The sequence below is a fragment of the Amblyomma americanum genome, chromosome 1 (assembly GCF_052857255.1).
Source record: "Amblyomma americanum isolate KBUSLIRL-KWMA chromosome 1, ASM5285725v1, whole genome shotgun sequence".
NCBI classification, from domain to species: Eukaryota; Metazoa; Arthropoda; class Arachnida; order Ixodida; family Ixodidae; genus Amblyomma; species Amblyomma americanum.
Genome location: NC_135497.1, coordinates 451,006,795 through 451,019,425, shown reverse-complemented (window position 1 = coordinate 451,019,425; position 12,631 = coordinate 451,006,795).

Below are 12,631 nucleotides of genomic sequence, written 5' to 3'. Positions count from 1 at the left end.
TGTATCATATTGTAATTTTCTCTTGCATTTGAACCATTCTACTGTTTGTGTAAGTCGCTGCTGCCAAAACGGCTCCCTGGCCTAATCAGGCTGTGTTCACAGCTTTTTTTCGAGGGAAGCCAGGGAAGCGGCACTATTGCTGAGAATGAATTTGATTTGATTTGAAATCATGGAAAGTTTGGTGAACAAAGGGTTTGGCAAATAGTCTCCTTTTATAGGAGTTGAGCAGACCAGGGAAGGCAAAAGAGGGGCCCGTTATGACATGCATGATGGAATGCAACAGCCACTCAAACCAAGAATCATGGGGGATGTTTTTTATAACTTGTGGCATTCGTCAATTTGAGATTATTAGGACAATTATTTTAAAGATAATTGATTCGGAAGCAGAAGCAAAAACGACCACATACTGCTATTTGGATCCGAACCCATGACCTTTGAACTCCGTGTCCATTGCTCTACCGACTGAGCGAAGACTGTCCAATGTTTGCTTTCGAGGGGTATTTATGTTCACTGTAACTGAACCCTGAGAGTGTCCACCAGCGCCACCCTCGTCCATAGCGGTGGACGTAGCACGTCCTGTGATACCGCGAGTGCCACGCAAGAACGTGATCGATTCGTGAGGGCGGAAGCTACGCGAGAACCCTCTTATGCTACCTATGGCATCAATACTGCCGAAATCTAGGCCCTCGTTATCTATTGAGCTGTTTAGATAAGAGAAGGGAAAAGAGCGGCTCGATATGACATACATGACGGAATCCGAAACCAAGGTGCATAGGGGATGTTTTCATCACAGAAGTGTCATAATAAATTTACTGCTTCTCGTAAGTGCAGCTTCCCCTCCGGCTAGCCTCAGTGTTATCGCGTCACGACTCACAATGCGGAAATGAGAAGCCAAAAGTAGCTTGAAGAACTACCTTCGAGCGATGGCCAGTGACTGCAAATAAATCTGCAAAACCGCTTCAGAGCAGCAGCTTGTTTTTTGATAACTAGTAGGCACATGACTAGTAATAGCGAGCGGATGATTGCCTCTTAGTGCAAGTTGGAAATATTCGCGTGTCGAACCTTGCAATGTTGCCTGCAGGCGACGTACAGGGTGCGGCACAGATGACTACCTGCCGCCGGAAATGGTCATGCGCGCAGTATACGACGAGAAGGTGGACCACTGGTGTCTGGGCATCCTGATCTACGAGATGATGGTGGGCAGCCCACCCTTTGCATCGGAATCAATCTTTAGGACCCGTGAGCTCATAAAGGCGGCCAAGCTTGAGTTTCCGCACTATGTCGGTGCCGATGCTCGTGACATCATCGGAAAGGTCAGCAGCACGCATTGCGTGAAATAGTGTACCGCTGGTGGCTGCATCCACGTTTTCCAGTGAAGCACGTATTGCATTTCTTGTGCTTGACCGCACTGCAGATACATTGGTGATTTATTGGTGAGGTCACTGATTTTGGGATGTCGTAATTAACTAGTCATGTGACTGTGTTTAGTCGCTTATAACTCAGTAATTAATGAGGTCACCATAAAACGAATTAGACATTTGGAATCCTCTAGATAAGTAGCACACGTCAGACACCAATATATTTACTAATAAAGTAAATATATATTTACGGTTAGGTCTAAATTTAATTGCTTATAATTAATTAACCTATAAGGTCATGATCTAACTAATGGCATATTCGTAACGGGCTCGGTCAGTAGAACATATTAGACATGAATATCGCCTAATTAGGTTAATATTTAGTTAAGGTTAGGCTTAAAACGGCCGCCGTGACGTCAGCACTCGGCAGCTCACAAGGCGGTAGGCGCCCGCTCACCGTGAGGTATGGAAAAGTAGCCTAATCACGCTGTAATACATCGCATGGACGATAGATTGCGCTTCCAAACAGTTAACGCTCGTTACTTCAACGTCTTCCAGACAGTGGCGGCATAATGTTTGCGCATCGCCTCCATCGAAACGCAGCCGCCGCGGTCTGGTTCGAACCTAGTATTCCCGGCTTAGTAGCCGAGCGCCTTAACCATTGAGCGACCGCGGCGGGTATGTTGCATGAGCAGGAATTCATTCCAGGTAAAAAAAAATGAAATTTTGGTGGAGGCGAAATTCTTGAGGCCCGTGTACCGTACGTTGCCAGTGCAAGTTAAAGAACCCCAGGTGGTCGAAATTTCCGGAGCCCTTCACTACGGCGTCCCTCACAGCCTGGGTTGCTTTGGGACGTTAAACCCCCATAAACCAAATCAGTTTAAGCGATTATACATTGTCACGTGACAAGTTAATTATGACGTTACAAAATCATTGACCTTACCAATCAATCACCAATTCGATAAAGTAATGACGCCACGAATCAATCATCGATTGGATTGATCTATCGATTTACTATGTGGGCGGCCATCTTGAATTCCACGGACAGAAAATTTCACGCCGAAGGGAGGCGGTAGCAGACCCCAAGAAAGCGATAAACATGATGAATAAGACCTAAAGCTCTTTAAAGAAAGAAAAATAAAAGTACCCTGCCACTCGTGGTAATGGTGGTAAAGATTCATTGAATCTGTAAAAGGAGGTGATTTGGGCCAGGCGCTATGGCCCAGGTCCTCACAAATCTAGGTGTAGCTCCTAATCTGTTGCCCCAATGGCGTCTAGCGCCACTCGCGCCCTTGCGACCAAGGTTCTTTGGGGCAGTAGGTCAAGTAAGCTGAGCAGCGCCGCCTCCCAGGCCTCCCTAGAAGGGTGGGAAATGAAGGACTTGGAAGGTTGGGGATTAGAAAGACAGGCCGAGACCAAGTGGGAAAACGTCCGAGAACGTCGCTCCGCACAGGCCGCAGCGACCATCAAATTCTGAATTTAAGTGTTTCAAAACTGCCGGGCACAGCACTGTATTTGTAAAAATTTTAAGAAGGTGCCGTTCGTCTGCTCTTCGGAGACCCTTACACGGTTCCGGAAAGCGACGATGACTGTTCTCACAATAAGTAGTGATGTCTTTGAATGTAATTAGAGATAGGGTAGGCTCGGGGTAAGCTTCCAGAGCAAGTGTGAGTGCCCGGAAAGAGAACGCGCGCGCCGCCTGAACGGCTAACTCATTGCCCGGGAGTCCTTGGTGGCCGGGAGCCCAGATGAGGTTGGAAGAGGACAGCGTTAATTGGAGAGGCTTGGGAGAGGCCTTTTTCCGCAGTGGATGAACCCAGGCTCCTGCTACTGATGATGGTCGCGAACAGTGCATGGAAAACATCCAAGCATGGAACTCGTGCTGAAAACTAAAGTAGAATTAACGTTCTCGGACACTTCAACACGGTGCCAGGAGGTAGGGTGCGAAAGGAAGGTGTGTGAAAAGAAAGTACACTGAATAGATGAAGAGTACCGACAATAAAAGCAAAGGAACCCGATCAAAACGCACGACAGAATTTTTTGTCGCGCATCTGTCGCGCGACACAATTTTGTGTCGCAAGACAAGCTGTCTTGTCGTGCCTTTTGTCGTGCGACAAGCTTCGTGTCGTGGGTTCTTTCGCGCGACAAAGTTGTTTGTAGTAGGTTCTGCCGCACGACAGACATCTTTCCTGCATTTTGTCGTGTGAAGAAGGTCCCTGTCGCAGCATTTGTCGCGCGACAGTGGGAGTCGTGCCGCGCGACAGAGATTGCGTGCCTCAGCAAAGTTGCCTGTCGTGGGTTCAGTCGCGCGACAGACTTCTAGCGCGCCTCTGTTAACGCGACAAAAGTACCTGTAGTGCGGCCTGTCGCGCGACACAACAGCTTGTCGTGGGATATGATGCCGCGCGACAGATACCTGTCGTGGGATGAGTCACGCGACAGATACCTGTCGTGGATTGTGCCGCGCGATAGATACCTATCGTGGGATGTGTCATACGACAGATTCCTGGTGAGGGTAATTATTTTACTGCAGAATTCTAGAAATACTGTCGTGCGGTCGTGTGACAGCGATAGGATCAAATTGACCAAAGATGCTTCAAAGCGCCTGCCTGCCTGCCTGCCTGCCTGCCTGCCTGCCTGCCTGCCTGCCTGCCTGCCTGCCTGCCTGCCTGCCTGCCTGCCTGCCTGCCTGCCTGCCTGCCTGCCTGCCTGCCTGCCTGCCTGCCTGCCTGCCTGCCTGCCTGCCTGCCTGCCTGCCTGCCTGCCTGCCTGCCTGCCTGCCTGCCTGCCTGCCTGCCTGCCTGCCTGCCTGCCTGCCTGCCTGCCTGCCTGCCTGCCTGCCTGCCTGCCTGCCTGCCTGCCTGCCTGCCTGCCTGCCTGCCTGCCTCTGCCTGCCTGCCTGCCTGCCTGCCTGCCTGCCTGCCTGCCTGCCTGCCTGCCTGCCTGCCTCTGCCTGCCTGCCTGCCTGCCTGCCTGCCTGCCTGCCTCTGCCTGCCTGCCTGCCTGCCTCTGCCTGCCTGCCTGCCTGCCTGCCTGCCTGCCTGCCTGCCTGCCTGTCCATCCATCCATCCATCCATCCATCCATCCATCCATCCATCCATCCATCCATCCATCCATCCATCCATCCATCCATCCATCCATCCATCCATCCATCCATCCATCCATCCATCCATCCATCCATCCATCCATCCATCCATCCATCCATCCATCCATCCATCCACTACCGCGTCCGCACCTGCTTTAAGGGTTTTTTCCATGGTCCCAACATTGCCCATGGTGGTCCATAAGATAATGTCGTCTGCATAAAAGGTGTGGGAGAGGTTGGGATGCGCTCTAGCTTACGAGCCATGGGAATTAGAGTGATGTTGAAAAGTATGGCAGATAAGACTGACCCCTGGGGTGGCCCCCTGCTGCCCAGAGGGAAGGACTCTATAGGGCCTAGTTTGATTTCCGCTGTGCGGTCTCGTAGGAAAGCTTCTATGTAGGTATGTGTTCGAGTCTCGACTCCTAGATTGGATCAGGCGTCCAGTATGGCTGTGTGTTGGACATTGTAAAACGCCTTAGTGAGGTCTAAGGTTAGCAGCGCTCGTTTGCGTTTGCAATGTCTGGGATGTAGGATTTTTACCGATATTTGAAGCATTACGTCTTGTGTTGATAGATGGCTTCGGAATCCTAGCATTGTGTGGGGAAAGAGCTCTTTTGTTTGCATGAAATTTTGCAGTATGTTTAGGATTGCGTGCTCAAATAGCTTTCCCATGCATTAGGTGAGGAAGTTTGGCCTGAAGTTTAACAGGTCCAGCGGTTTTCCGGGCTTGGGGATGAAAGTGACCCTCGCGTGGGTCCACTCGGAGGGAAGAGTACCTTCCTTCCAGTGCTTGTTAAAAAGTTCTGTTAGAACTTTGATGGAGTTTTCGTCTAAATTTTCTATCGTTTTGTTTGTGATCCTGTTTGCTCGCTCCTGGCGCAGACGTGGTGCGAAGTTTGAACATTGCTGCTCTAGCCTCCCATGTTATGTCCGCGTCGAGCTCGGGGTTTTCTACACCCAAGTACGAAGGGAGGGGTATTTGTAAGTTGTGAGGTACTTGTCTGAGATTCTGGATCAGGACATCATCATCCATACCTATTCTGTGAATAAGGATCGTTACATTACGCTGTTGCGTGCTCTTCGTGTTGTGGGGTTCTAAGAGGCAGCGCAGAAATTTCCATCTGTCTGTTAGGCCCAGGGTGCCCTCCATGCGGTTGCAGAGCTGACCCCATTGCTGACGGGTTGGTTGTGCCGCGTGTGCCTCTATTTCCTTGATCAAGGTTGATATCCTTAACGTGAGTGATCGGTTGTGTTTGTTACGAAGCCATCGTTTCTGCAGGCCGGAGTGAGACTCCAACCTGTGAAGGAGTCTACTGTCGACAGCTTCAGACTCGCGATTGCTCGGGATCTCAGATGTCGCTGTAGCGACGTCCTTTGTGAGTTCTGCCACCCATCTGGCAAGGTGTTTGATTTGGGTGGGGGCGTCGTTCCGGAGGTTCCGCAACTTGTCCCAGTCTGTGATCTGCAGCTTCTTTTTCATGAAGGGGGCGAGTGAGTTTAGGCAGAGTGAGGTTTTAATTATGTAGTGGTCGCTGCCTAGGGAGGTCTGCGACCACTGACTGTGATATTGTTTGTGTGAAATCGGAGGTGATGCTGTGTTGCACGCTGCTACGTATGCCCTGACACAGAAAAACAAAGGAGACCTTAGCACCACTTTAGCCTAAAAACCAGAACGAGACGAGGTCCCTTACAGAAATGCAACACTGCAAAAAACAGCACATAACAGAGCGCTGCAGCAGTCTTGACAGTATTTATTCACCGCATGTCTCCGCATTCAGCGCATAAAGCTATACTGGCTCAGATAGCATACCTAGCAGCTTTATTCACAGCAACCAAATAGATTTTTTTTCAAAAGGGGAACCAGCCGGGCCAGTTAACTTCACTTGTCCCGTCCTTAGCGCTTTGAATTCTTGAATTTTTTTAATCATGGAAGCTCCCCGAAAGTTTTCCTTCATTCTGTTAAATAAAATGAAATTGTTTAAAGCTCACAAATTAGCTGCGGTTCAACTACTGCAAACCTGGTTAGAGAGCGAAAGCTGTGGTGTATCGGACAACTAGACGCGGCTGGGCGTCTATAACGTTGAGTGCGTTCCGCAGACTAGACAGACAGTGCGCCCACCCTGCCAATGTGGCAGGTGGCAAAAATTGAGAATCAGTTTTTAGGGAAAGGAAATGGCGCGGTATCTGTCTCACATCTCAGCAGACACCTGAACCGCACCGTAAGGGAAGGGATAAAGGAGGGCGTGGCGGAAGAAAAGAAGAGGTGCTGGTAGTGGAGGGCTCTGGAATAATTTCGACCTCCTGGGTATCTTTAACGTGCACAGACATCGCAAAGCACACGGGCGCCTTTGTATTTCGCCTCCATCGAAACTCTGCCTCCGCGGTTGGGTTAAAACCCGGGTACTCCGGATTAGTAGTCGAGCGCTCAATCCACTGAGCCACCTCGGCGGGTTGCCTCGTTTCCGCAACGGGTTTCTGATCACGGAGGGGTTTCTCTCACACTAAGGCAATTATCCGACATTAATAACGTCATTTTTAAGTTTTCCCAGTCAAAACGCACTACAGGATTTTAAGTCAGAAAATTTCTGTAGTCTGTAGTCTTGTCGTATTTTGGGCATGTCTTGTGTAGTCTTGTCTTCTGTAGTCCGTCTTGTCTTTTGTAGTTCTGTCTTCTGTAGTCTGTCGTCTTTTATAGTCTGTCTTCTGTAGTTTGTCCTCTCTTTTGTAGTCTGTCTTGACTTCTGTAGTCTGTCTTGTCTTCTGTAGTCTGTCTTGTCTTCTGTAGTCTGTCTTGTCTTCTGTTGTTTGCCTTGTCTTCTGTAGTGTGTCTTGTGTAGTGCTCGTACACTGTGTAACAGTCGTTACTGACACCTGTCAATTAACACAGGATTTGTGTTCTGGAGTAGGCTATGCAAAAAATGCACAGCTTCTTAATGGTCGCCTGTCAATTAACACAAGCTTTGTGCTTTCCAGAGTAATTCGTGCACAAAACCACTAGAATTGAAATGAAAATGATCAATATTTATTTACTGTTTCGTGCTTTTTTTTTTGAGCTTGCTGATGCATGCTGTCCAGCGTTGTCCTGGCCACAGGTTCCTAGATACATCGCCCATGAGCCAAGAAAAATGGTTTTTGTCTTGGCTGAAAAACACAAAAAATAGAGATCACCGCTGCTACCTGCGCAAAAAAGAAGGTGAAAGCGTTGATGCTTCCTCGGCACTGGTCGCCTTTCAAATTTGGTGCCATGGTTGTTTTCTCATTGACTTGATTGGTTATCAATTAACTCTTATTTTACCCTCATTTCATCCCAGCAACGATTTCGAGTTTTCAAATTTCCCTCCACGGATCGTTCCTGCCCACTCACTGAATACCCGCCCAGTCTAATCACGTGTTCATTGCCTTTCGCTTCTCAATAATTACCTAATTGCTTCTAATTTATCATTCTTTTTCCTATCTCCTGGTCAAGTATAGGACACTTATCACTGGTCACGTGACTGCTCATTTCGAGTTTCAAACTTGGCGCCAAGCTTTGGCTTTGTCCATACTTCCAGTTTTTCAAACTTGGCACTACGCTCTAGCTCCACCTACTTTCAGCGTTTTCAAATTTCGCGGCACTTTTTCTCTGGCCCAGCCACTTTTTGGACATTTTTGGCTGTAAATAATTATCCGATTATGAAATTTTGTTTTCGAGCAGCATCCTTACATCATCCTCTGCCAATTACACAACCAATCATATGACGCTATCTCTTCTCAGTTGCCCACAACTGCTGCGGACACGATCCCCGGCAACATAGCCTAGTAAACTTCTCACTTTATTCAAAATGTTGTAATACTGAACAAGGCTTATGACTGGCCGAGTTGGTACTGACTCACCTTAAAACCAGCCAGAACACACAAGAAGACATGAGCTCAAAAGGCGGGACTAACAAAAATTTAATTGAAGGTTTTGATTATTTGATTTGTGAGGGTTTAACGTCCCAAAGCGACTCGGGCTATGAGGAACGCCGTAGTGGAGGGCTCCAGAAATTTCGACCACCTGGGGTTCATTAGCGTGCACTGACAATGCACAGTACACGGGCCTCTAAAATTTTGCCTCCATTGAAATTTGACCGGTGCGGCCAGGATCGAACCTGCGTCTTTTGGGACAGCAGCCGACGCCATAACCACTGAGCCACTGCGGCGGCATCATTGAAGGAAAGCCGCAAAAGGAGACCCGCGAAGAGATACAAGCGCACAATAACCCAAAGCAGTGAAAGGGCGAAGTGCAATCAAAGGTCACTGGCATACTAATGAATCATCTAAAAAAGCAAATTCCTTACGGTGAATGTTTTCCAATGGCTTAGCCACACGTCTCCTTAGCCTTACCGATGTAGTAAGCCTCAACTATCTACCGACAGATTTATCCCTTCCATAAACCACTGATGTGTCGTGGAAATTAGGCGTGCAAAGAGACATGTCATCCTCAGATTTGCATTCACAAGATTGAGCATACAGTGCCAGATTAGAATTTTCCTTCCCCCTATAGAGTGAAAGTGCTCAGTCAAGTGCAAATTCAAATATCTGCCTGTCTGCCCATATTAGTTGCAGCCATAAGGCAGTGGAACGCAATAAACTCCATTATTTTTCAAGTGGTGAACCTTTTTTTGTGACACTGTCCATTGTGGACAAGTACCCAGTTTCATCAAGCCTTTTTAATGGCGGCGCAAAGGCCTCCTGTCTTGCACTTCGCTGTTAAGACAACAGCAGCATTACGCTTTCCCGCGACTTTCTTGAGACTGTGAAATACTGTGGAGGTAAGGTGTATCAGCATCATCGGAGTATGTGCTCCTTACCCTTGAGCGAGTGAAAACATACTATGACAGGTTGTTGAGATGGGCAAGTGGGAACCCAGCTGCTTGGAAACCTGCTACAAGAATGCGTCCTCAGCAGTGATGGCATGACTTATCTAAAGCTGATGTCATGCACACGATTGCACACCCATCAAGTGTTTCCATCTTTACTGACCTTAACCAGCGACAAATACACCTCTTCACCATCCTTCCCCAACAACGAGTGGTCTGACTCGTAGCTAAAAAGAGCCTTCCCCGATCTTTAGCTGTAGCCCCGACAAACATATTCGTCCACAAAGCGCAAGTCTGCATCAAGAAACTGCTAACGGTTCTGCTTAGACAATTCTGATGTAAAAGACAGGCCTTGACCGCATGCCTTAAAGACTCCTAAAACATCTTGTGCCAACTTATCTGAGCCTTCTATGTCCAGAAAAATTACAGTCATGTACATAACAAAATGCTACTACGCCAAGGTCTTCCAAACAGGGCTCGAATGCCTTATTGACTTTAGACAAAAAAATGTTGCTGAGCAAAGGTACGACCTGCGTGTAAATACCGCCCTGCCAACTGACAAATGCGGATTTGCAGTAAAAGGACAACAGCCCCAAGAAGCCAGCAACCGAAATCACGCAATCATCTGTAAAAGCATGTTCATTGTTCACCCTGATGCAGTTTGCACATACCTCAGAGGTCTATCATGTGACAATGAATAGTACAGGCCCTCCATGTCGATGCTCACTGCAGAGCACCTGCCCAGGTTGCTGTCCACAAGAAACTAGAACTCCACAGAACTCCACTTTTGTGAGTTGGCAAGGCGGTATTTACATCATAAATCAGGCATATGCAGAGGGTCCCAGGTTGCACTTCCTCCGCGACATTCTTCTGTCCAGAGTCGATACCGCATCAAAGCCCTGTTTGGAAGGCCTCGGCATAGTAGCATTTCGTTATGTTGATAGCTACCTAATTTTTTTGCACAAGGAGGGCTCAGATAAGTTGGCACAAGACGTTTTAGAAATCTTTAGGCATGTGGTCAAAGCCTATCTTTTAGGTCTGAATTTCACTAAGCATAACCGTTTGTAGCTTCTTGACTTAGACCTGCGCTTTGCGGACGACCACATATGTTGGCGCCAAAGCCCAAGATCAGGAAGCCTCTTAGCTACGAGTTGAACCACTCGAGGCTGGTGAAGGACAGGTTGGCAATCACATGCATCACGACTGCTTTATGGAAGTCATGCCATCACAGTGTTTAGAATGCATTCTCGGAGCAGGTTTCCAAGCCAATGGCACCTGGGTTCCCACTTGCCCATCTTGCGCACCTGTCAGAGTGTGTTTTTACTCTCTCGAGGGAACAGAACACCGTTCACATGATGCTGACGTAGTTGAGCAGCACAAAAAGACGGGCTCTATACCTTACCTCCACGCCATTTCGCACCATCCCAAGAAAGTTGCACCAAAGTATGATGTTGCTGTTGTCTTTACCGCTAAAAGTAAGGTAGGAGCCCTTTGCTTCTCCGTTCAAACTAGGCTTGATACAACTACGGGTAATCGTCCGCTATGCACAGTGGCAGATAAAAATGTTCACCACTTGCAAAAGTAAACCGGTTTTTTGCATTCCGCTGCCTCGTAGCTGAAACTACTATGGGCAGACAAGCAGATATCTGAATGTGCGCCTGGCTGAGAGCACTTTCACTGTATAGAGAGGAAGGCGAATTTTCACCTGACACTGCGCGTTCAATCTCGTGAATGCAATCGGAGGACGACCTTTCTCTTTGCACGCCTGATTTCTGCGGCACATCAGTGGTTTAGGGAAGTGATAAATCTGTCCTGATATAGTTGAGGCTTACTACATCAGTAGGGCTTAAAACAAGTGCCTGGCTAAACCATCGGTGAACCTTCACTGTAAGGAATTAGTTTTTTAGATGGTTTACTAGTACGTCAGTGCCTTTCGGTTATTTTCTGGACTCTCACTGTTTTGGGGTCTTGCGTGCTTGAATCTCTTTGCAGGTCTTCTTTTGCCACTTTTCTTCAATAAAATTTCAGTTGTTAGACCAGCCTCATCTTGTGCTCATCTCTTCTCCTGTTTTGTGTCTTCCGGCTGGTTTTAAGATGTAATACTGAATGCCAAAAGAAAGCCATTTTAGAGTCAAGTGCACTTATAATGGCCACAGCTATAATGAATGTTCATTGATTACAAAAAATAGTGCTTACTTCATTAATTTATGCATGAAGTATATGACACTGCATCAAAATAAAAAATGGACTAAGCCTCTAACCCTCATGGCCAAACTGCAGTTACAGCAAACAAAAGGACACCATAAACCTGCCCCACATGCAAAAGTTTGCACTACAGGCCAATGCAGAAATAAGATCAGATTACTTCCCAAACTGCATGACACTGCCACGCAAAGTAAAGATTGTGACAGGCAATGAAGGAGCAACAAAAAAGCAAACTGTAGGTAGCAGCCAATCTCATGCAGACAAGCTAGAAGGTGAGGCCAACATAGACGTGGAAGAAATTTGAAAAAAAAAGCCACAACAAGCATATAATTTTTAAGGTTTTCACAGCCCTTTAAATGGCAAATACTTTCCTGAAAAAACATAACAGAAGCGGCAATTTTTTTTCGGCAATCAATTTTTTTCATGTACTTCATTATTCTTGAAGCATGGGCGGGCATAGAGTAGTCAGATTAGTGCATGCGTTCCTAAGCAATGCCATGCCAAAAACTGTACTTACAGAAAAAGCTTGCCTTACTGAGTGAATACCACTGGCCATCCACTAATTTCTCAGCCTGCTCCAGGTCCCTGGCAAAAATCACACGCAACTTGGTGGCTTGCACAACTTCCATGCAACTCTTGGTCTTAAGCTGGAAAAAAATTGAGGGATCAGTGAGATATAAAATTTTACATGCATTGTTTGTTTCAATGACCGACTAAGAAAGAAACAGCGGTTTCTGTGAGCGCAACTATTCTTTCACACTAGCTTTCTACAGTAAACCATGTTTATCGCGACCTAATTCACACTGACTTGCTGCATGGCCCCAGCACTATTGTGTATAGCTCTATGGTTTCAAATGCTTGTTAGCTCTGAGCCCTTGGGCTCGCACTCGTTAATGCAGAAAACCTCGGAAAGGGCAACCAGAGTTTCGAGCTTTAAGCCATTGGTATTCAGAAGCTCAGTGGTCTGTGGGAGAACTTTTGGCTGGGTGACACAGTAGCAAATGCTCATCCAGCTACTTTCACTCCATTGCAAAAAACTCGCACAGCAGAGACCTGTCCTCCATTTTGCATTGCAGAAACAATCACTGAAATCCAAAGCACGCATACTAAATGCACACCTACCTTCCAACACAGCTTCATAA